Below are 21457 nucleotides of genomic sequence, written 5' to 3' on the forward strand. Positions count from 1 at the left end.
AAATATCTTTCAGGCTGAGTTCTTTCTGATAAATGACCCTCTCAAAGCTAGAAATCCCCATAATTGTTATGTACATGCCCTATCTCAAAGTCATCATCTTATGTTGGTTTCTGAGTGGTTATAAATGCTACTTTTCCTTGAACGTTGGATTTCCAACAGGTCAGGCAACTGGTCATGCCCAGTGGGTTTCCACAGGGTTGAAGCAACAGTGGGAAATTTCTCATTGGAAATTTCTGAAGATGCAAAAATGGAAGTCATTAACAGAAAGCCAAGAACCTTCTAGAAAGCTAAAGTCTAAGAAATTGGAATGGACTTCCCCAGTGGCTCAGAGGTAAAGAACCCACCTGCCCATGCAGGAGATGTAGGAGACGCAGGTTTGACCCCTGGGTCAGGAAAAACCCCTGGAGGAGGGCATGGCAACCCACTCCAGTATTCTTGCTTGGAGAATCCCATGGACAGAGGAGCCTGGTGATTTACAGTCCATAGTGTTGTAGTGTCAGTCATGACTGAAGTAACTGAGCATGCTTGTATGCAAGAAACTGGAAGAATCCAAAGGAGTCTTGAATGTCAAAGCTAGAAGTAGGTGTAAGTACAGAGCCAAGAATCTAAGAAAGAGGGAGATGGGAAGAAATGGAAATGATTGGGAAAGAGTAAATGGAGAGTATTCTGGAGCAAAGACTTATAACAGGAGTCACTATCCATAGTTCACTTCTACATGCTGTCAAGAGTCATGCATGGGGTGGAGTTTGGAGAGTTGTTCAGTATTCAGGTTATTCCCCATTTGTCCTTCCATGTCCATTCTCCAGCTTCCTTTGCCCTGGTTAGTACCCCTTTAAATTCCATCATCTAAGTTACTTTACTGTACAGTTTTGACCAATGGAAGGCCCCCAGAAGAGATCTGAGAGCAGGAGAGAGAGATCAGAGTGTTTATTGGTTCCAAGTCCCATCCTACTGTGCTGCAGACTGGCAGCAGCTGAGTCCTACTGGAGCCTTGACTCCTGCCTAGTTGACTCTTTCCAACTACCACAGGTATCACTGAAAGTGAAGGTGTTAGCTGCTCAGTCGAATCTGACTCTTTGTGACCCCATGGACTGTAGCCTGCCAGGCTCCTCTGTCCATGGAATTTTCCAGGCAAGAATACTAGAATGGGGAGCCATTCCTTCTTCAGGGGATCTTCCTGACCCAGGGATTGAACCCTGGTCTCCTGCATTGCAAGCAAATTCTTTACCCTCTGAGCCGTAAGGCAAGTCATACAATTTCTCTTTGTCACTTGTCCCCTCAGGCCTAAGGATAATATTGTGGCTTTCCACATTTACTAGCTCCAAGGTACTTCACCATCCATTGTCAGTTCTCATTTCCCTGCTGTCACCTCTGTAAACATTCCCTTCTTCAAAATTCCATTTGGGTGTGCCTTCTGTTTCCTGTTGCTGAAACCCCAACTGATAGACAGTAAATGGATATTTACTAGAGTTGGCCAAAATTCTAAACATTTCTGAGTGTTGTTACTATCAGTTACGTAAGTGTGTATTCTGTGCTGTAAGTCACCCTTTCGTGTGACTTGTGATTCAGGAATAAAATGCTTTGTTCCTGCCTTTTATTGGTTTATGGTCTGCCAAGATTACAAGACTGAGCATGCTAAATAGTATAATACTGTGAAGGAATTGCTACAGTGCTGGGAAACGTAATGGGAGAATGGAAAAATTACCCAGGTTCACTTGGGGTTTTCAGGAAAATTCTCTGTTGGCAACCTGAAGAAGGAATTACTGCAGGATTGATGACCTATTGTCTTCCCTTGACTTTGAACTTTGAAAGATGTCCTTTCCTCCCCAGAAGACATCTAAGCAAAGATATCTTTATCATATAAACACTTCCTGAATCAAGCTTATCTTTGGTCAGTTTCTCCAGAGCAGAGACTCAAATAAGAATTCATGAAGAAGCTATTTATGAATGAAGCGTTCCTAAGAGAAACCAATAAGAGAGTGGGACAAGCAAGACAAGGATTGAAGAAGAAGTCAAGGGTGTGAGTTTTGGTAATATCCCAGCCTCAACCTAATCCCAAAGAGAGCTCAGAAGTGTAAATTGCATCTCAGAGCTGTTTCCCTTGTGACATGGGAAGGGGGAGTTTTTGTGTTTCTGTACCAGTTATTGCTTATGAGCTGTCCAGGGTAGAGGGTGGGTTAGTTGGGGAGCCACATAAGTGTCCCAACAGGTCCAGGAAAGATTAGAAGTGAACAAATTGGATCCAATAGTCCAAGGGATGGTCTCTGAAGATGGTGGCAGGTAAGAGTAGTTGGGAGGCCAGCATGCAGACACTAAGGAATGATACGTAGAACCCATAAAGGTGAATCTAGAGAAACTGACTAGAGCACCAGCAAGATGTGCTACAGAATGCTTCCAGGAGCGCATCTGCAGCTGTTTAACACACCATTAGGTAAAATCCTGGGCAAAGCAAACAAGCATGGCTTTCTTCACATGTGCATTTTTAGGTGTTAGAGGCATTGCAAGAGGTCTTGAGTGATGCCTGTCTCTAAGGTGACCAACGGTATCCCAGGATACCAGATTTTCTGTGCTAAAACTCAGATGGTCCTGTGTAACCTGGGATGGTTTGTCACTCTACCTGTATCCAAAATGTCGCTCAGTGAAGAAATGGCAGGTTGTCTCAGAGAAGATCTAACCCAGGCAGAGCCAGTAGAGTATAGGAAGGTTGCAAACAGTTGTTTCTGGAGCTGCGTGGAGTGTGGCAATCTGGGGAGAAATTGAGTCTTGACAAGTGGGGATGTGGGAACTGTAGAAGAAGAACGAAAGGGCTTCAAATCTGGTTTATCTTCCAGGTATAGCAAAAGCCTTTATAACCTCAGGCAGCTGCGAGTGCCCTTCTCAAGGTGCACTTCTGAGGAAGATCTTGGTTCCCCGGGACAGGAGAAGGTGCTGAGATTCGTCAGAGGCTCATACTAGTAGGACTAGCTCAGGATCAAGACTCTTTATTAGCCATTCCTGAGGGCTTTCTCCCAGATAAACTTTACAGACTAATGCTTTCATACTCCTTCGTCTTCAGGGAGGAGGTGAGGGAAAAGATGTTTGACATGAGTTTGAATTTTTTACAGTGTTACTGTGAATTCTATTGATGTGATAATAAATTTCCATTTAGCAATATTCTTGTTTAGCTTTGTTTCAAGTCTAATGTGAATGATGATGAGTAATAACACTTCAAATTACATCAATTTTCTATATGAGAAAATATGCCATGTTCATGACATTTTTTGTTTTTGAAAAAGGGAATCAAAAGGTGATTCATGACTACAGCTTTTAACTTATGTATGGGTTGAACTTTTTTCTAAAGAATGTTGTCATGATGATTTCACACTGGGTAAGCTGAAAATGTTTCAGCATGAGGGTTTTGAGTTACTGAATTAGAGATAAATTTGTATGCAGGTGTCAATTGTAACTGTAAGAATCTTCTGAATTTAATGATTCCCAGAGCTAGAATGACAGTTCTCAATTCTGACTTCATGGGAGAACTATCTGGGGAGCTTTAAAATAATTCCAGTATCTGGACCCCACTCAAGACCAATGATATCTGAATTTCTGGGAGTGAAGTCCAAACAGGTAGGCTTCATGGACCCATGACATATGCAGTTCCGTGGGGCCTTGGATTTATAAGCACCCGGCCTCACCCATTTGCTCTGTCTAACTGGAGAGTTGTCAGGGGTCAAGCCTGTCACGTGAGCCTTGAAGGGAGCATCTACCATCACATCTCCTACATACAGGGTTAGGCAAATAGGGATGCGTGCTGCCATTTTCCTGGTCCACTGCTCTTCAAATCAACAGGCTTACTTTGTGCCTCTGCATCAGTGAGGCAGGAGACCCACCGTTAGGTTTTCCTCTGAGCCAGGTAGCCAGTGAGGTCTTGGAACCGTGTGAGACACTTGGCAAGTCATCCACTAGTAGAAATCCCTGAACCCTAGACACCAAAAGGACTGACCCAGTATTTGGCAGGATGGAGGCTAGAGAGAAAAGTAGGCAGAAAACCCAAAGTCCTAAGTGTTTTTCCTTATTGTCTTCATTCTCCAGAGTGGCCCTTGGCTGAATCTTATATTCTTTGAGTCAAGACTCCCTTTCCTGTCTTTATCATTGGAACACGGGCTACTGCACAGAAATCAGGGGAAGAGCATATTATGTAAAAGAAAGGTCTTGGGTAGATATGTCCTGTGAGTCAAAGCTGATCAGGTTTATCTTTGTTATTATATTCAGAAATAAAAATTGAGCTGACAAAGGGAAAGAGAACACAGAGTGCTCATCATGAATGTTCTTCACATTGTACCCTATCTTTCATTATTAAGTCTTTGCATCAATACAATAAAAACAGTCCAAAAATGAACTGGCTTTCCTATCAAGAAGCAGGAGAATACTTGGAGCATACTTCAGTTATGTTCAGTGAAATAGATGAAGTTATAATGTTTGCAACAATTTCTCTTTCAACAAATATTCATCTAGCACTTACCATGTGCAGACGCTGTTGTAGGTACAGAGGCTACAGCAGTAAAAAAGATGAACAAAAATTCCTGCCCTTAGGGAATGCATATTCTAGTGGGGAGACAGGGACAGTAATAATGAGTAAGATATAAAGGATATTTGATGGAAATAGATGCTACGAGAAATATAAAGCAGGAAATGGAGCTGCTGGAGGTTGAAGGTCAAGTAGGTTTTGGGGCTCAGGTAATGTCTAAATGATCACCTTGGTCTTGGGCACTGGGGAATTTTTATTCTTACTCCTGACTGAGATTGGCTACCACTATCCTAGGGAGGCTTCCCTGGGTGCCTCAGCAGTAAACAATCCACCTGCAATGCAGGAGATGTGGGAGACGCAGGTTCGATCCCTGGGTTGGGAAGATCCCCTGGAGGAGAATATGGCAACCCTCTCCAGTATTCTTGCCTGGAGAATCCCATGGACGTGGACAGAGGAGCCTGGCAGGCGTTAGCCTATAAGAGTTGGACACAACTAAGCGCACACACACACACACACATACCCTAGGGAGCCAGAGGAAGTTTGGTGCCCCAGGACCCAACTGCTGGATGGCACTTCCAGAGATGGAGTCAGCCACCCTATTTATACCATCAAATAAGTTTAGCAGTTGATGGAATTCACAAGCATTGTAAAGATGAGAGACCTTTACTGAGGATGTCATACCAAAAAATACCATGAGTAGACAACCAATATTTTAGACTTTTCTTTGCGAGCCTAGTTTTTTTTTTAAATCTAATATAAAATTTGTTTCCATTCTATTGTAACACTGTGATTCAGTTGGTGGGCTAAGAGTAGGGGTGAACTACTCTTGCACATTTCATGAAGAAATAAATCCCTGGGACCTCAAGCAACTCCTGGATATTTCAAACATTTTCAAAAGTTTTTAGCGCCTAGGTATCAAGATCCAACAACAGAGAATTATTCCAGCTTTCCTTTCTTCAGAAAATTGAGACTTTCTTTATTTCTCCTGGGCACGTCTGACTAAAGAAACACTCTATTCATCTTCAAGTGGCTCAGACTTCTATCAAAAGTATTGGATTCTCTTTTATGGAATATATACGAAGGAGGAGACTTTCTGATACTGACTGAGGCTTTGTCTTAGGATCTGTCCCAAGCAAATGTTTCAAAATGAGTTCCTCACTAGCAGTGGCAGCTTCAGCATTTCAATTCAGGAAGGACACAGAAGCTTCATCTAAGTGGAATTCGGAGGTGGGGACAGGTGATAGAATTCGTGCTATGTCTTGCTTGAAGTTGCATTCACATAACAAATACATTATTTTTATTCAGTTTAGATATTTTAAGGGGCTGTCTGGAGAGGAGGTGGAGGTTACTACAGAAGGTAACTAAAGGTAAAAGCCTTACCCTGCCTTGCTTCCTCACTGCAAATGCTTACCAGACTGGGAGAAGTAAAGAGAAAAAGCTATTAGCTGACGTTTCACTTCTATGTCCCATGTCACCATCAGAATCAGGTCTGGGACTTCTATATAGAGCTCTGAAATTAAGTTTGTCTTGGACTCTCTTCTTCCTCTTCTCCATCTCTCCTCTATTCACCCTACCCAACCCCTCATCTAGTTCCAGCTAATCTCTGCTTTTCGGTTCAAGTTGGCAAATATTTATGAAGGATACTCTATGAGCTCCTCATTTGACTAGGCAATGGAGGGAATACAACGATGAACTGATAAGCATACAAGTTGGGAACTGACAAGAGTTCAAGCTAAGTCTAAGTTTAGAAAGTCTTCCAGACTTATTTACATCTTAATTTGAGACCACTGAAGATCCAAAGTTTTAAGATAAAGGGCAGAAGCTATTTTAACCCAACAACTGGAGGTGGAATTGAATCAGTGGGGCACGTTGGGTGTTGAGGGGCACGCGGGAGTGGGGGAATGGGGGATGTTCTGTGTGCAGTGAACCCTGTCCAGCACCTTTTAAAGTCATACCACCTAGGTATCACATAATCTCAAAAGAAGAGAAAAATCTCCAAGATCCTTTGAACAGGTTAAGATTCTGTGACTCTATGATTCTCAGTTGTAGCCGAGTCACATCTTGGAGTAGCAAATAGATTAGGTAAATTCTCAGATGCTTTCCAATTCCTGGATGATGCTACCCTGCTGTTGTCCTTCATACATTCAGATGACTCTGCCTTTCATTCTTGAACACTCTACACTTAAACATTTTCTCTCTCCTGGATGAAAGATGGTGGGCTGACACCACCAGGAGTTAATGATTCCCTGGTGCATTGTTTTATTAGGCAGCAGTCACAAAGTACCACAAATAACATAAGTTTATTGTGTGACATTACTGGAGGCCAAAAGTCCAAAATCAAGGTGCTGGCAGGGCCTCTATGGGAGGATCCTTTCTTGACTCTTCCAGCTTCTGGTGGTGGTTTAGTTGCTCAGCTGTGCCCAACTCTTGCTACCCCATGGACTGTATGGGGTAGAACCCGCCCACAGAACCCGCCAGGCTCCTCTGTCTGTGGGATTTCCCAGGCAAGAATACTAGAGTGGGTTGCCATTTCATTCTCCAGGGGATCTTCCCGACCCAGGGATTGAATCTGTGTCCCCTGCCTTAGCAGGCAGATTCTTTACCACTAAACCACATGGGAAGCCCCTCCAGCTTTTGGTAGTCCCAGGCATCCTTTGTTTGTGGCAGCATAACTCTATCTCTACCTCCATCTTCACATGGTTGATTTCCCACTGTGATCATGTCTTTTCTTCTCCTCCTGCAAAAACACCAGCCATATTGGACTAAGGACCCACCCTACTCCAGTATGACTTAATCTTAACTTACATCTTAATTACATCTGTAAAACCCCATTTCCAAATAAGGTCATATTCACAGGCCCTGTGGGTTAGGACTTCAACATATTTTGGGTGGATACAACTCCATGCACAACATCTGGTGACCAACAATGTTTTTCCGTGTCTAGGAATAAGGTTTTGGTTGGCAGCCATGAAACAAGCCAAAACAAAATGGTCCATGGGGGAGGAAACCATGATCTGACTAGCCTGACATGCTTGTCAGTTTGTGCTAACCAATCTTACATGTATTTACCTTATCACACCGGCTGTCTCTTTCTTTCCCCTTCCTTTCTTCCCTCCTGCCTCCCTCTGCCTTCCTTCTGTCCCTCATTCCTCCTTCCTTTCTTTCTTTTATCATGGAATGAAACGGTTAAATATTTGGTGCTGGGAGATTTATGGAAAGATCTGGATCAGAAAAAGGTACTTTCCTGTGAGTAAGGTAAATATTGAGGTACTCATCAGTTTATCACATACCCTAAAACCATAAGAGAGAGCTTGCCAAGTGTTTTGTAATGGAAGGATCCACTGCAAGTATTCAGGTTTATATTTATCTTTGCATTACACACACACACATAAACACACACACACACATCTGCATTCACACACACACATTTTTAAGTAACTTAGCTGACAGCATCAACATTTCATTCAGAGCATTCTGTGGGTGGTATTGTCTCCAGCACCACCGTCTTGTGAGATAACTGGTCACATATTTCCCTAGCACAAGGAGACCAATTAAAGTAATTGGCATTCTGCAAATTTGAACCAATGATTTGCTCACTAATCCCAATCAGCCAAGGTGAAGAAATTTGGTTCATGCTTCTCGTAGAGCCAGAAAAGGAAACTCTAGCAAAAAGAGCTGCCCCATCGTCTTCTCTTCCCCTCTTAATCACCTCCAGGTCTGCAATTCTCAGTTATCAGAAAACAACACTCTAGGTTCAGGCTCATGATAAATTATAACACAGCTCAAAGAGTAAGAGAACAAAAATTATTAAAATAATTATCAGGAGACACTTTCTCAAGAGCTTAACGTGTTATAAAACTCTTTATACTGGGGTAAGTCAGAAAAGGGGCTTTCCAGGTGGCTCTAGTGGTAAAGAGCCCTCCTGCCAATGCAGGAGACAGAAGAGACGCAGGTTGGATCCCCGGGTCGGGAAGATCCCCTGGAGAAGGAAATGGCAACCCACTCCAGTATTCTCACCTGGAAAATCCCATGGACAGAGGAGCCTGGGGTCTAAAAAAGTTGGATACAACTGAGCAACTTAGCACACACGCATGAGGATCAGAATGGGAGATGCCAATAGGATTAAGCTGTTACATTTTTTGTTTTAACCTCACTGTTTTGAATTTGGACTGGTCATTGGAACTCCCTCTCCTTGACTCTGCATGGGATATACAGATCTGTTCTTATCAATGTCACAAAAATACTTTTGAAAACAAGTGGAGGGTGGCACAGGAATCTCTGGAGACATCGGGAGTGTCTAGATGCACTTTCTGATTTAAAGATCTTATTTGAAGAAAAATTCTCAACAGCTCTGGAACTAAAAGGGAAGCATAATGGTGTTTGGTCAGTGGAGCAAGAGATTTGTAGCTGTGAGAGAAAATTCAGATAAAGTTGTTTAGAGTGTGCTTTTTATACATCTCTTAGCATAACTCGGGCTTAGAAAAGATCTCAATTGTGATTTTGCTGGTTTAGTTTTGACCTGAACAAAACGGATTTGCCGGTTTTGTTTCTTCTTTTTATTTAGATAGGACACACCCTCCTGGTTTTGAGAAATCTGATCGTTATCTCTGAGTTAGAATCAGGCCTGATGAAGTTCTTTTTCCAATTTTGGATGTTTGATCATGCTGGATTCCTACCAAAAGCCTCAAGGAAGACTTAACTTGAAGGACAAAGATGATTGTCAAGTGAGCTAAGAATTAGGGTCTGATTCTTTGGTAGACATTCAATGAAAATGGTTTAGGCAAAGGTAGATTCAATAAGGCAGACAAAAATGCTTTGGGGAATAAGCAAGGCAAAGTAAACACACAGCAACTCATTAAAGAAACAGCCAATGCCCAATTCATAACCAATATCTGATATATAATTTAAGACCCAAAGGTCACTTAATATCAACTTTATTGCAACACAAAAGCACAGAAAAATCTGGCTGGCATTTGTTCTTCAGCTTGCCTTAGCTGCTTTTATTTAATGCAAGTGTTTCTCCAGAGGCACAAAAAAATGTAAGAGTAAAATCGGATTTATCGGAGGCATTTGTTTGGATTAATTACATAATAAAAGCATTTTCATATTGCTAATTTACTAAGCAATGTCACTGGAATGCTGAATTGCTTTACTTTTATTATGATGATCAAAAGAGATAAATGCAGGCCTGGCCACAAAACCAAAGCAGAGAGAAGAGAGGCAGCAGTCATTCTTCGCATAATTACTGGTATTTGTCATCCTTGTCTTGAAAAGGGGATCATCAGTTTTTCTAAAGACTGTTTTCTTTGCTTCAGAGCCTCTTCTTCAGCATGCTGTTTATCATCCATGTTGTCCTTATTTACCCAGCAACAAATAAACGACGAATATGTTTTTCATTAGGCAATTTAATGAATTTAATTTTGCTTCAAAATGTTAATTTAAAAGTGTGCATTTCGTTCTTACAAGGATAAAACTGAAAAAATTCTTGGTTCTCAAGTGTTAGATTAAATTACTAGAAGTAGAATTGAAAACCAGGATTAATCAGTATGAAATTTAGTGTTGTGAGCCTGAGGTTGATTTTTATCAATTATAATTAATTTTCCTATCCCTTTAAGAAAACAAAGGCTCAAGAATCAGGGCTTCTATAGCTTTATTTACATTTAGGGAGAAATTTTTGAAGAAAACAAGTGTAAGAGGAAACAGAAAGGAAGTTTGCCTCAAGGAGAAAAACCCTAAAGAAAAAGCTGCTATCCATCACTAGAAAATGAATGAGAATTGTATTATTTCTTGGCTTTTAAAGAATCTGTCTTTTGCCAAATCTAACAATGTTGCCAACTTGGAAGAAAAAGGATCCATTTTTTCCCTACATAACCACATTTAATAATTTCCATGAAATTGACATTTTAAAACTATGGCAAAAAGCCAAATTAAAACTTTTGGGTTCCTAATCCCTAAATTCTGAACTCGTTTTCTTAAGGAATACCTATGATACACTTTAAAACGAATCCGATTAATATAATTACAGAGAGGTTAAATAACACATACACTCTGGATCTGTTTCTGTAAAACAAACCTGTTCTGTTATTTATATTTGGTTATTTTTAAAAATTAGAAATGGGGCCATATATATAAAGTAACTTAAAAAAAAAAGTGAATCTGTTGTCTTCTGCACCATTAAATTTGAAGAAAGCCCCTACAACCAAGTAGCTTGGAAATCTCATATTCATGCTTCTGAATATTGCTGCGGTGGTAACGAGGAAAGCAGTGCATCCAGGTATTTAATGTGTAACCGAAACAAGGTACAGGCATCAACCTGTATCCCGCGGCAGTTGACATGCTAGTTTCTTCGCCTCCTCTCTCTCGCGCGCACTCCACCTCGCTTCCCCAACCCTCTTCCTCCACAAGATAAGAGGCACCCTCTGGGCCGTGGAAGGTGCCTCGCGGCGAGTGAAGAGCCACCGGAAGAGTGAGGGCAGAGCGCGCGGAGCCCACGCCCTTGGCCGCAGGGTGAATGCGGGCGGCCGCCGCGGGCCGGGGGAGAGGGGAGCCGGGTAGGAGCGCGGGATTGGGGATCTGCCGCACGTGGCGCTGGCCCCGCAGCCCTCCCGGGGAGGATGGCGGGGGGGGATTGGGGGGGGATGGGCGGGCCGGGGGCGGAGCGCTGCGCTTCGCGGGGCGGCGGGAAAGGGGCGGAGAGGACAGCTCTGACTCGGGCGGGCAGAGGGACGGTGGCAGAACCTGCGGGCTAGTTGGGAGGCTCACCCTCTGGGAGGAAGGGAAGCGGAGACAGCCGCTGCCGAGGAGCGAGGAGACGCCTGGAGGCCGAGGGTCAGGCTGCCGCTACCTCCTCCAGCAGCGGACACCGCAGAGATAGCGCAGCCGGCGGGCGCACCGGCCACCAACGGCGACCCTTCGCGCAGGTGGGCACCCTAGAGCGCTGCGTTCTGTCCCCTCCTGGGCCACCGTGGGCCCGATGCCCTCCCTTCCGGGCCCCTGAGCTCGAGGACGAGGGCTGGGCAGGTCCGGGGACCGGAGGAAGGTGCTCGGCCCCTTGGTGTGCACAATTGTGCGCGCGCGCTGTGCTAGATGGGGAAGAGGTGCGGAAAAGCTGCCTCTCTCGGGGCTCACTGTCCCCATCCCTACCCTTTCCGGACGAGCTGACCCCCCGAGCGGCTTCGGAGGACTGCGACCCCCTTCCCTCGCCCTCAGTCTTAACGGTGCGTGCAATTCGCTCCCCTCTTCCCAATGCACACCCAGCATCCATCAGGACGCCCCTTGGAGAGAAGAGTGGTGGCAGGACCAGGTGGGGCGTGAGCGGGGAAGGCGAGAGTTGCTCGAGTATTGTCTGCCGGGGCGAGTGCCTGAGCCCGCGCGCTCCCTCCCGCTTTAGAGGCCAAGGGTAGGGGTGGAGGTGGTGGTGGTGCAGGAGGGAGCGGGGAGGAGGGAGTGGGTTTGCCGAACTTCTCTCGGAAGGCTGACTGTGTGCATGCACTTGGCGCCTTGTGCATGTTTGGGTGAGGGTTTAATGGAGACACGTGGGAGCAACATTGGTTGCTGGCGGGCCCTCCAAAGAGCCTCTTGGGGTAGCCCAGAGCGCCTTCGAGGTTGGAAAGGAGGGGTTGGTGTTAGTGTAAATGTCAGTCCTAGGGAGGAGAAGGAGAGCGGCTTTAGGAGACTTGATTTTCGTAGATTTGCTGCCATTCCTTAAACCAAATCAGGCTTTCCGGGCGTTAAAGTAAATTACCAGTAAGTGGAGACGGATCCCTGATGAGGCTGAAAAGGCCCCCGGGTTTGCTGGGGAGCGAGCTCGGCGGGCCTGCTGCCTGAGTGGCTTCTGGTGCTGTCTCGCGTGGGGTGGGGGTAGGGGGTAGGGAATGGTACTTGTCCCTTTAGCTTGAGGTGCTGGAGCTGGAACACTTCTTCTGGATAGACTTTAGGACCAAGAGGAGGCAAAAATTCTCAACTCTGGAATCCCAACCTCTGTCTCTGTCCTCTCTCCCTTTCTTTCTCCCTCTTCTTCTCCCTCTCCCTCTCTCAGACACACACACCACACACCACCACACCACACCACACCCTGGGGTAGTCTGCTTGTCTGTCTGTCTCTGTCACACACATCCACACCACACATACACCCTGGTTGGGTCTTTTATTCTAAATTAACTCCAGCATCTCCGTGTGTGTGTGTGTGTGTGTGTGCGCGTGTGCGTGTGTGTGTGTGTGTGTGTGTGTGAGACTTACCACACACACACATATCCCTCTCAGCTCATGGCTGCTTTGACTCACTGATACACAGTTGCTCGTGGATTTTTATTCATTGCTTGTTCTGCTCATAGATTTTTATTCTTTTTTTTTTTTTTTTAAGAAAAAAGACCTGCCTATATTAAAATCTGTGGAGTGTCAGAAAGACCTTTCAGCACTCATTCACATTCAAATCAAGAATAGGGCCGTATGATGAAAACACCCCACATAGATGTTTTAGATTGGGCAAAGCTCTAGTTTGTGGTAGAATTAATATTATTATTTTAAATAGACATTTTTACAACTATGTGACAGAGTAATCTTTTCCTGGGTCTCTCCCTTTTTTCTTTGTGATAATTTACAGAATTCTTAATTACCTGGTTAACAAAAGTTGTCCTCTAATATTAAAAGACCCGTCTTGAAACAATTGCAAGGTTGGCATGAGAATAGATTCTGGGACTCATATCTCTTTAATGAACTGATCAGAGTGGTGTTGATCTGAGACTTATGTATGGGCAAATTTCTAAATAATTTATCAAACCATTGAGGGTGAGGGACTCCTTACAAATTTTCCACACAGAAGAGAGAGAGCACTTTTATCTTTTAGAGCAAATATTTTGCCACTCTCCCTCCAATTGTCTCTGTTAGATGCCTAGAAAATATGCATGGTAAATGAATAATGCATGGCTTATTTCTCTTTTTCGTCTACAGGTGGCAGTGTAGAAGCCAAGACGGGAGCTTCCAGAAGTACTTTCAGAAAAATAAGAGTGAACCTCAGTACGCAAACACAGGGATCTGAAAAACCACAGGTATGTAGAAAAATTAATCCATCTATCTGGCTTTATAATTATTGCATTCCACTATCCTGACATTTATATCGACTTTTATGAAGTGAAATGTATTTTGAGGTCTTCTCAAAGGGGAAAGCAAGTGTATTCTATTGCAGACAATGTATTTAAATAAAACTACTGCGCATCATTATACTGTGTTACTTTTTACTGCTCTAAAAAAGAGGCATTGTTTCCATTGTGACCACATGGCTTTGCATTCAACCAATTGTCCCTTGATGTTTGCTTTTAAAAACACTTTTCCTGAAGCTGTATGAAACTGCCAATTGTTTTGAAAAATTTATTTTGGGACACGGTTACCAAAGCCACCCTGTTGAACCAACATAATAATACCCAGTTTTTATTAAAAAACTGTCTCACTTGACATCTCACTTATCAGAATACATACAGGCTGCTGCATTTTTTTTCTTGGCCACTTGGGGCAGCATGTGGGCTCTTCCTTCCCTACCAGGGATCAAACGAATGCCCCAAGGGAAGTCTCTGTGCTGCTACTTTAAAAAAAATTATGTATGGAACAGTCTTATGGAATCTGTGGGAGAGGGAGAGGGTGGGAAGATTTGGGAGAATGGCATTGAAACATGTAAAATATCATGTATGAAATGAGATGCCAGTCCAGGTTCAATGCACGATACTGGATGCTTGGGGCTAGTGCACTGGGACGACCCAGAAGGATGGTATGGGGAGGGAGGAGGGTTCAGGATGGGGAGCACATGTATACCTGTGATGGATTCATTTTGATATTTGGCAAAACTAATACAATTATGTAAAGTTTAAAAATAAAATAAAATTAAAAAAAAAAAATTAGCCACATGCTCAGCAGTGACGGTGCAGAATCCTAACCACTGGACTGCCAGGGAATTCCCTAGGCTGCTTCTTTTAAACCAGCCCTTGTCATTTTTCTCCTACTTTGCTGGCTTTTCCAAGCCCCAACATATAAGAAGTACCTTCATAATTCACCCACTTGACTCAACTAATGACAAATTTAATATGGGAACAAAGACAGTCAAGTTCTCAAGTTCAGAAAGTTTTTCATTGTGACACAATTCAAAAGAATTTGCCTCTGGTCATCATTAAAATATAAGATTTTGCATATTAAGGCCCTTTTTCAACTGAGTTATGAATGGTAGAGGAAGTGGGGGTAAGGGGAGTTCACCTTGGTAGCTTTTTATTTTCTTTCCTTAGATTTGTGGGCCACAGCTAATGATGCTTTCACAGGGAAACTATAGTTAACGATCATGTTGCTTGTATAAAGACCTGGCATCAAAATGGCTGTTAAAGGGGATGAAGCTTTGTCTTTCCCCAGGGGATGTATGCATTCATCCAATGCCAGAATGTGGAGATATCTTGTGATTTTTTTACTTTCTGCCTTTACAGTTGAAGAGGGATTTGTTTAGCCCCTGCCAATGAGGGTGTAAGACAAAGTCAGATGCTGTTCTTGAAGAGAATAATATCAAATTGGACATTTACCAGTAGAAGGCAAATTGGGACCTCTGACTTGAAAAGTATAAATTGAAAACTGAAAGATTGTTTGCTGGAAAGATCCCATGGGTGTTGAGTGGCTTGACGACAGCTCTCAGACACTTAGGAACACATAAATTTGCACGTGTGTGGGCCTTTGATTCATTATCTGACTCTGTAAACTGGGAAGTAACTAATCATTGCACAATTTGGCTAAGAAGAACGGGGTCTAATCTTCTAAGTCAGAAAGGAAAGGAGCAAAGATGAGATTTCACTCATTTCTGGAATTATAGCATTCTCAATATAGAGACATCAGGTGCTTTAAAGATGTACCCAGGAAGAGCACTGCTTTGAAAATACTGTATTTTATTTTTAAGGTATAACATGGGACTTCCCAGGTGGCATTCGTGGTAAAGAATCCACCTGCCAATGCAGGAGACACAAGGGATGCGGGTTTGATCCCGGGGTCAGGAAGATTCCCTGGAGTAGGGAAGGTTCCCTGGAGTAGGAGATGGCAGCCTACTCCAGTATTCTTGCCTGGAAGATTCTATGGGCAGAGGAGGCAATAGTCCATGGGGCCCCAAAGAGTCACACAACTGACTGAGTACATACATACAATAAAGTGTGTACAATGCATTAATCTGAAGTGTATTGTTCTATGAACTTTTATATGTGTATATGCTCATGGGACTACCACCCAGGTCAAGAATACAACTTTTCCAGTATCCCAAAAGATTTCCTCCTCTTTCCCCTTCTGGTCAGTTTTTATCCTATTTCTAATCTGAAGATAACTACATTATGATTTGGATTCACACTGTAGTATTTTTTAAACTCCATCCATTCCTTTTATTGGTTGTTAAGCTCCATGTAAATAGAGTCATATAGAAGGAACTTGTGTGTGTATGTCTTCTTTCACATAACATAATGTCTTTGTGGGGACTTCCGCATAAGCTCAGTGGTAAAGAATCCGCCTGCAATACAGGAGATTCAGGAGATGCAGATTTGACCCCTGGGTTGGGAAGATGCCCTGGAGGAGGGCATGGCAACCCACTCCAGTATTCCTGCCTGGAGAATCCCTATGGGCAGAGGAGCCTGGTGGGCTACAGTCCAGAAGGTCACAAAAAGTTGGACACGACTGAGCCACTGAGCACACATGCACAATGTCTTTGTGATTTATCCATGTTGCTGTGTTAGTAGTTCATTCTAATAAGTTGACTAGTAATTTCTGTTGTATGGATATAACACCATTTGTTTATCCATTCTCCTGTTGGGTCTTTGGATTGTTTCTACTGTATGACTAACATGAATAAAGCAGCTGTGAATATTCTGGCTTATGAGTTTTGGTGCACATGCTCACTCATTACTTTTGAGCATATACAGAGGTGTGGAACTGTTGAGGTCACAGGGTATGCTTGTATTTAGCTTCAGTGAAAGTGAAAGTCACTCAGTCGTGCCCGACGCTTTGCAACCCCATGGATTATACAGTCCATATAATTCTCCAGGCCAGAATACAGGGAGTGGGTTGCCATTCCCTTCTCCAGTGGATCTTCCCGACCCAGAAATCGAACTGGGGTCTTCTATATTGCAGGCAGATTCTTTACCAACTGAGCTATCAGGGAACCCCATCCATTAGCTTCAGTAGATATTGCCAAATGGTTTTCCAAGATGATTTTACCAATTTACACTCAACCAGGAGTTCCAGTTGCTCCACATTTTCACCAGCACTTGGTTTTGTTGGTCTTTTTAGTTTAGCTGTTTTTGTAGGAGAGTAGTGATACGTACTTGTGGGTTTAAAATTTTTTTTTAATTTAAAAAATTTTAGCAAAATGTACATAACATTTACCATTGTAACCACTTAAAAATGTTGGTGGTATGAAGTACATTTACTTTGTTGTACCACTATCCATCTCCAGAACTCTTTTCATCTTGTGAAACTGAAGCTATATCCATTAAACTATAACTCCCCTTTTTCTCTTCCCCTAGTACCTGGCAAGCACCTTTCTACTTTCTATCTCTATAAATTTGACTACTTTAAGTACCTCATATGGGTTGAAATCCAGAATATTTGTTCTTTTGTAACCCACTTATTTCACTTAGCATAATTTCCTTAAGATTCATTCATGTTGTAGAATGTGTTGGAATTTCCTTTCTTTTTACAGCTAAGTAATGTTCCATTGTATGAATATCCACCACATTTTATTTATCCATTCGTCTGTTGGTGGACCCTTGGGTTGCTGCCGCCTTTTGGCTATTGTGAATAATGCTGCTAAGAACATGGATGTATAAATATTTCTTTGAGACCCTGCTTTTATTTTTGGGGATGCATACCTACAAGTGGAGTTGCCGCACTGTATGGTGATTCTGTTTTAATTTTTTGAGGAACCACCACACTGTTGTCCATAGACACTGCACCATTTTACATTCCCAGCAGGCACAAAGGTTTCCGTTTCTCCACACCCTTGCCAGCGCTTGTTATTTATTTATTTATTTATTTTTTGACAGTAGCCATCCTAATGGGTGTGAGGTGGTCCTACGGTTTAAATTTATGTTTCCTGATGAGTAATGTTGTTAAATGCCATTTCACATACTTACTGGCATTTGGATATCTTTTTGTGAAATTCCTGTTAAAACCTTTTTCCCAGTTTTGAATTGGATTCTTTGTATTTTTCTTTTTCTTTTTGTAATTTCTTTTTATTCCGCACATGGACCCTTTGTCAGATATATGTATTACATTTTCTCCCAGTCTGGGTTGCCTTTTCACTGTCTTCACAGTATTTTTGATGATTTTTAATGAATCTAATTACCATTTTTTTTCTTTCTTGGGTATTGCTTTTTGCATTCTATTTATGAAGTCTTTACCTACTTCGGGGATATTTTTAAAAGCTTCCCATCTAGTTACTGAAAATATATGAAGGCAATCTGTTTGGAAGATGCAATAAATTAACCAGAAGCAGATTTCAAAAAAGTATCCTAAGAATGAAAGTTGGTGATGTTCTTTGCTGCAGCAGGTGCCACCAAGGGCTTGAAAAAAAAGTCTTTGCTGCAGCAGGTGCCACCAAGGGCTTGAAAAAAAAAGTTTTTTTCCATCAAATACATGGACACTGATGATCTTCCTCAAACTGCTCCTGTTGCTTTCTCCCCCTACCTCCACTGACTGTGACTTCAGGGCCCCTCTAAAGTGGGAAGAACCCTAGGAAAAAGTCCCGGGGATGGCTTGGCCAGAGGAAAGAATGTGGCAAAAGGGATGGTTTTCTATTTTTCCTTAATTTATAACCCATGCTTTCAAAATTAAAGTACCTTCCCCTCCCCTCTTCCATCCCCAAGGAAGGTTGCTGCTCTTTGGTGATACTTCTTTCCTTTGCCGCTGAAATATTTATGTCCTCAGGATCGTGCCATCCCTCGGCTCCTCTCTGTCTCCATCTTTTCCCTGAAGGCCCTGTGTTCACATTTACTCTCCAGTCTTGAGCTGGCCATCTGTCCCTGCTCTGTGTTCTAAAGATACCCCAGGTCTTTATCTCCTGTTTTCCATACCCATCCCTCAGCATAGGGTCCAGATCTGTATTGTTCTCTGCCTCCTGGACATCTCTCACTGGGTATCCCATAGGTGCCTTTCTAAAAACCCTGTTTTGTTCCTTTCCAGTCCGCTCTTCTGCTCTTAATGCCTTAACTGATACATTTGCTATTAATCTAGTGGTTCTCCCACACAACTTATATATCACTCTCAAAGCCCACCTATAGTTGATTGTCAAGGCTGTTAGGTCCTTCTCCCATCTCTGAATCACCTTTCAAAGGCATCTTCTCTTCCTTAATATTTACTACCTTGTGATTCACGTCCCCCCTTGTGATTCAGTCTCCAAATTCATCTTCCTGATTCTTACTCTTGCCTCTAATCCCCTACTTCTCATCAGCTTTTGTTTCCTAAAACAGATTTAATCACGTCATTTCCCACTTTAAAATGATGTGTAGCTCTCCACGCCTACAAGAGGGATTCCAATCCTGTAGCTTGATTTACAGTATGACACTCTTCATTATTTGCCTTCAACCTGCTTTTAATGCTCTGTCATCTGCCACTTCCTCCCCACACTCCATCTGTCTTACACTGTTTTCCATTCCTAGAACATTCCTTGAGCTCTTTCTGTGCTTTTGCTCATGCTGTTTCTTCTGCTTCTGCTGTCTGTTCCTGTCCACTGGTGACTTACTGGTCTTTCCTTAAAAACCAGCTCAAATGTGACCTCTTTAACTGAGCCTTCCTATCCTCTAAGTAGACTTTGTTGTTCATACTTTTTTTTTACTGTTGTTAGAGGAATGACTCCCTAATTGCGGGCACTATCACATACTAATCTTCGTACCCTTAGATCACCACTTCAAATATAGAAGGCATTTAACAAATGTTCATTGAATGAATAATTCATGACAAAGCATTCCTTACTATATCAGTTAGCTTTGGCTCCTCAACAAACCACCACAGTATTGGTTTGGTTTGTGGTTTAAAACAACCAGCATTTAGCGAGCCCTTGATTCTGTGGGTTGGCAGTTTGGGCCAGATTCAGCTGGGTGGTTCTTTGGATCTGGGCAGGTTTTTCACCGAGCGGGTTGGGGTCTGGCTCTTCCAGGATGTCCTCAGCTCCTCTCCACATGGTTTCTAATCTTTAACCAGGCCAGCATGGGCTTGTTAACACTGTGGGTGGCAGGGTTCTAAGAGAAGAGGCAGAGGCATGCAAGACCTCTTGAGGATTAGGCTTGCAACTGGCACAAAGTGACTTCCTCTGAATTCTATTATCCAAAACAAGTCACAACGCCAGCCCTGACTCAGTAGTTGGGGAAATAGATTCCCTCTCTTGAAGGGAGGAGCTGCAGTCATGTTGCAAGGAGCACAGAGAGAAGAGAATAATTGCAGACATTTTTACACTTACCTAGCAGCAGGAATGGGCTTCCCCAGTGGCTCAGGGGTAAAGAATCTGCCTGCAATGCAGGAGACACAAGAAACTCGGGTTTGGTACCTCAGTCGGGAAGATCCCCTGAAGGAGGAAATGGCAGCCCACTCCAGTATTATTGCCTGGAGAATCCCCATGGACAGAGGAGCTTGGTGGGTTACATTCTGTAGGGTCACAAAGAATCAGATACTACTGAAGTGACTTAGCACATATGCACCCAGGAGCAGTAATGTGAGAGTAGAGCAGGCTTGGGCTAGAGAGCTGATTCCATTTAGGTCCGCAGCAGGGAAAACAGTTTTGACCCTGAAAGATTGAATCTGTTTGAATCTAAGATGAGCCTACCAATATGGTACCAGGGTTCCTAGCATCCTCCTTTGGCCCTCCCCTCAAGTTCTCTGTCTTTATCCTTTTATCCAAAGTATATTTAAGACATCCTTGGTTTCCTCTTGGCATTTATGAGGTATTGATACCACTGATGCTGTGGAATGGGGAAGCTGCTCTTCAGTCCTGGAAAAGGAGTTACGTCTCTCCTCCTCCTTCCTTCTGAAAGCTGTTACAGTTAAGCTTGAGCATTGGGGAAGCTTCTCATCATGGAGGACCACTGAGTATCTCACATTGATTTGTCTCTAGCATCTGATTTAAGAGGCGTTTTTGGAAGAGGAGGATGTCAGGCGGTGAAAAGAGATATAATTGATTGGGGCTGTTCATCTGTGTTCTACCTCACTTACGTGGGAACATTGAAGCTATCCTTCTACAGGGAAACAGTAGTAGTAGTTTATCCAATGTTAATGTTTGTGTGCTTTTCCAGCTGTTACAAACTACTCAGAGTGGAAACATGAATTCAAATGTTTCAGATTTGCTACCTATTAAAGAATCTTTTCTTAAAGACTAGACTACATTAAGAGAAAGTATCATTCTAATATACAGGTAGGATCTTAGTTCAAATATACATGAAGAGTATGTTAGTAAGTATGCTTAGTTAAATGTACACAAAGTGATCCCAATGTTCCAGAGATAAGATGGTAACCATGGTTAGGTTTGAGTTTTTCCATAGCTTGGTTTTAGTACACATCTATATGTTTTAGGAGAGCTGTTTGAAGTATTTAAAGAAAACATATACATTTTGCCTCATTCAAACTTATAACCAAAACAAAAAACTTATAACCAAAACAAAAAACAACAACAAAAAAAACTTATAACCAAAGCCTTATAACCAAAAAGCCTGAAAGAATAAGGAGGCCATTAAATGGCCTTAAGACCCTTCTGGCCTGTTTCTGGTCTCTCATGTGTTTTCCTCCTGCCTTATGCCGCTCTTAGATTGGCCATTGGCACAATTAGAGGCATGAAAAAGCCACAACTCTTGAGTAATCCCCTGTCAAAATAACAGATGTGCTAATATTTATGGGTGAAAATAGAACTTGCACTTATGTTAAAAAATGTCTGCTAGAAGTTTTTTCTTACGGCATGCTTTT

General features: G+C 42.7%; 1 long non-coding RNA gene across 1 annotated transcript in view; it reads left to right on the forward strand.

Moving 5' to 3' along the window:
* Positions 1 to 11437: 11437 nt before the first annotated feature.
* The window catches only part of LOC132344329 (uncharacterized), a 111658-nt gene continuing 101638 nt past the window's right edge, over positions 11438 to 21457 (forward strand). Inside the window, exons 1-2 of the long non-coding RNA XR_009493584.1 lie at positions 11438 to 11724; positions 13457 to 13554. This is a non-coding gene — a long non-coding RNA (uncharacterized lncRNA). The remainder of the gene's footprint in view (positions 11725 to 13456; positions 13555 to 21457) is intronic.

The sequence above is a fragment of the Bos taurus genome, chromosome X, assembly GCF_002263795.3.
Source record: "Bos taurus isolate L1 Dominette 01449 registration number 42190680 breed Hereford chromosome X, ARS-UCD2.0, whole genome shotgun sequence".
NCBI lineage: Eukaryota > Metazoa > Chordata > Mammalia > Artiodactyla > Bovidae > Bos > Bos taurus.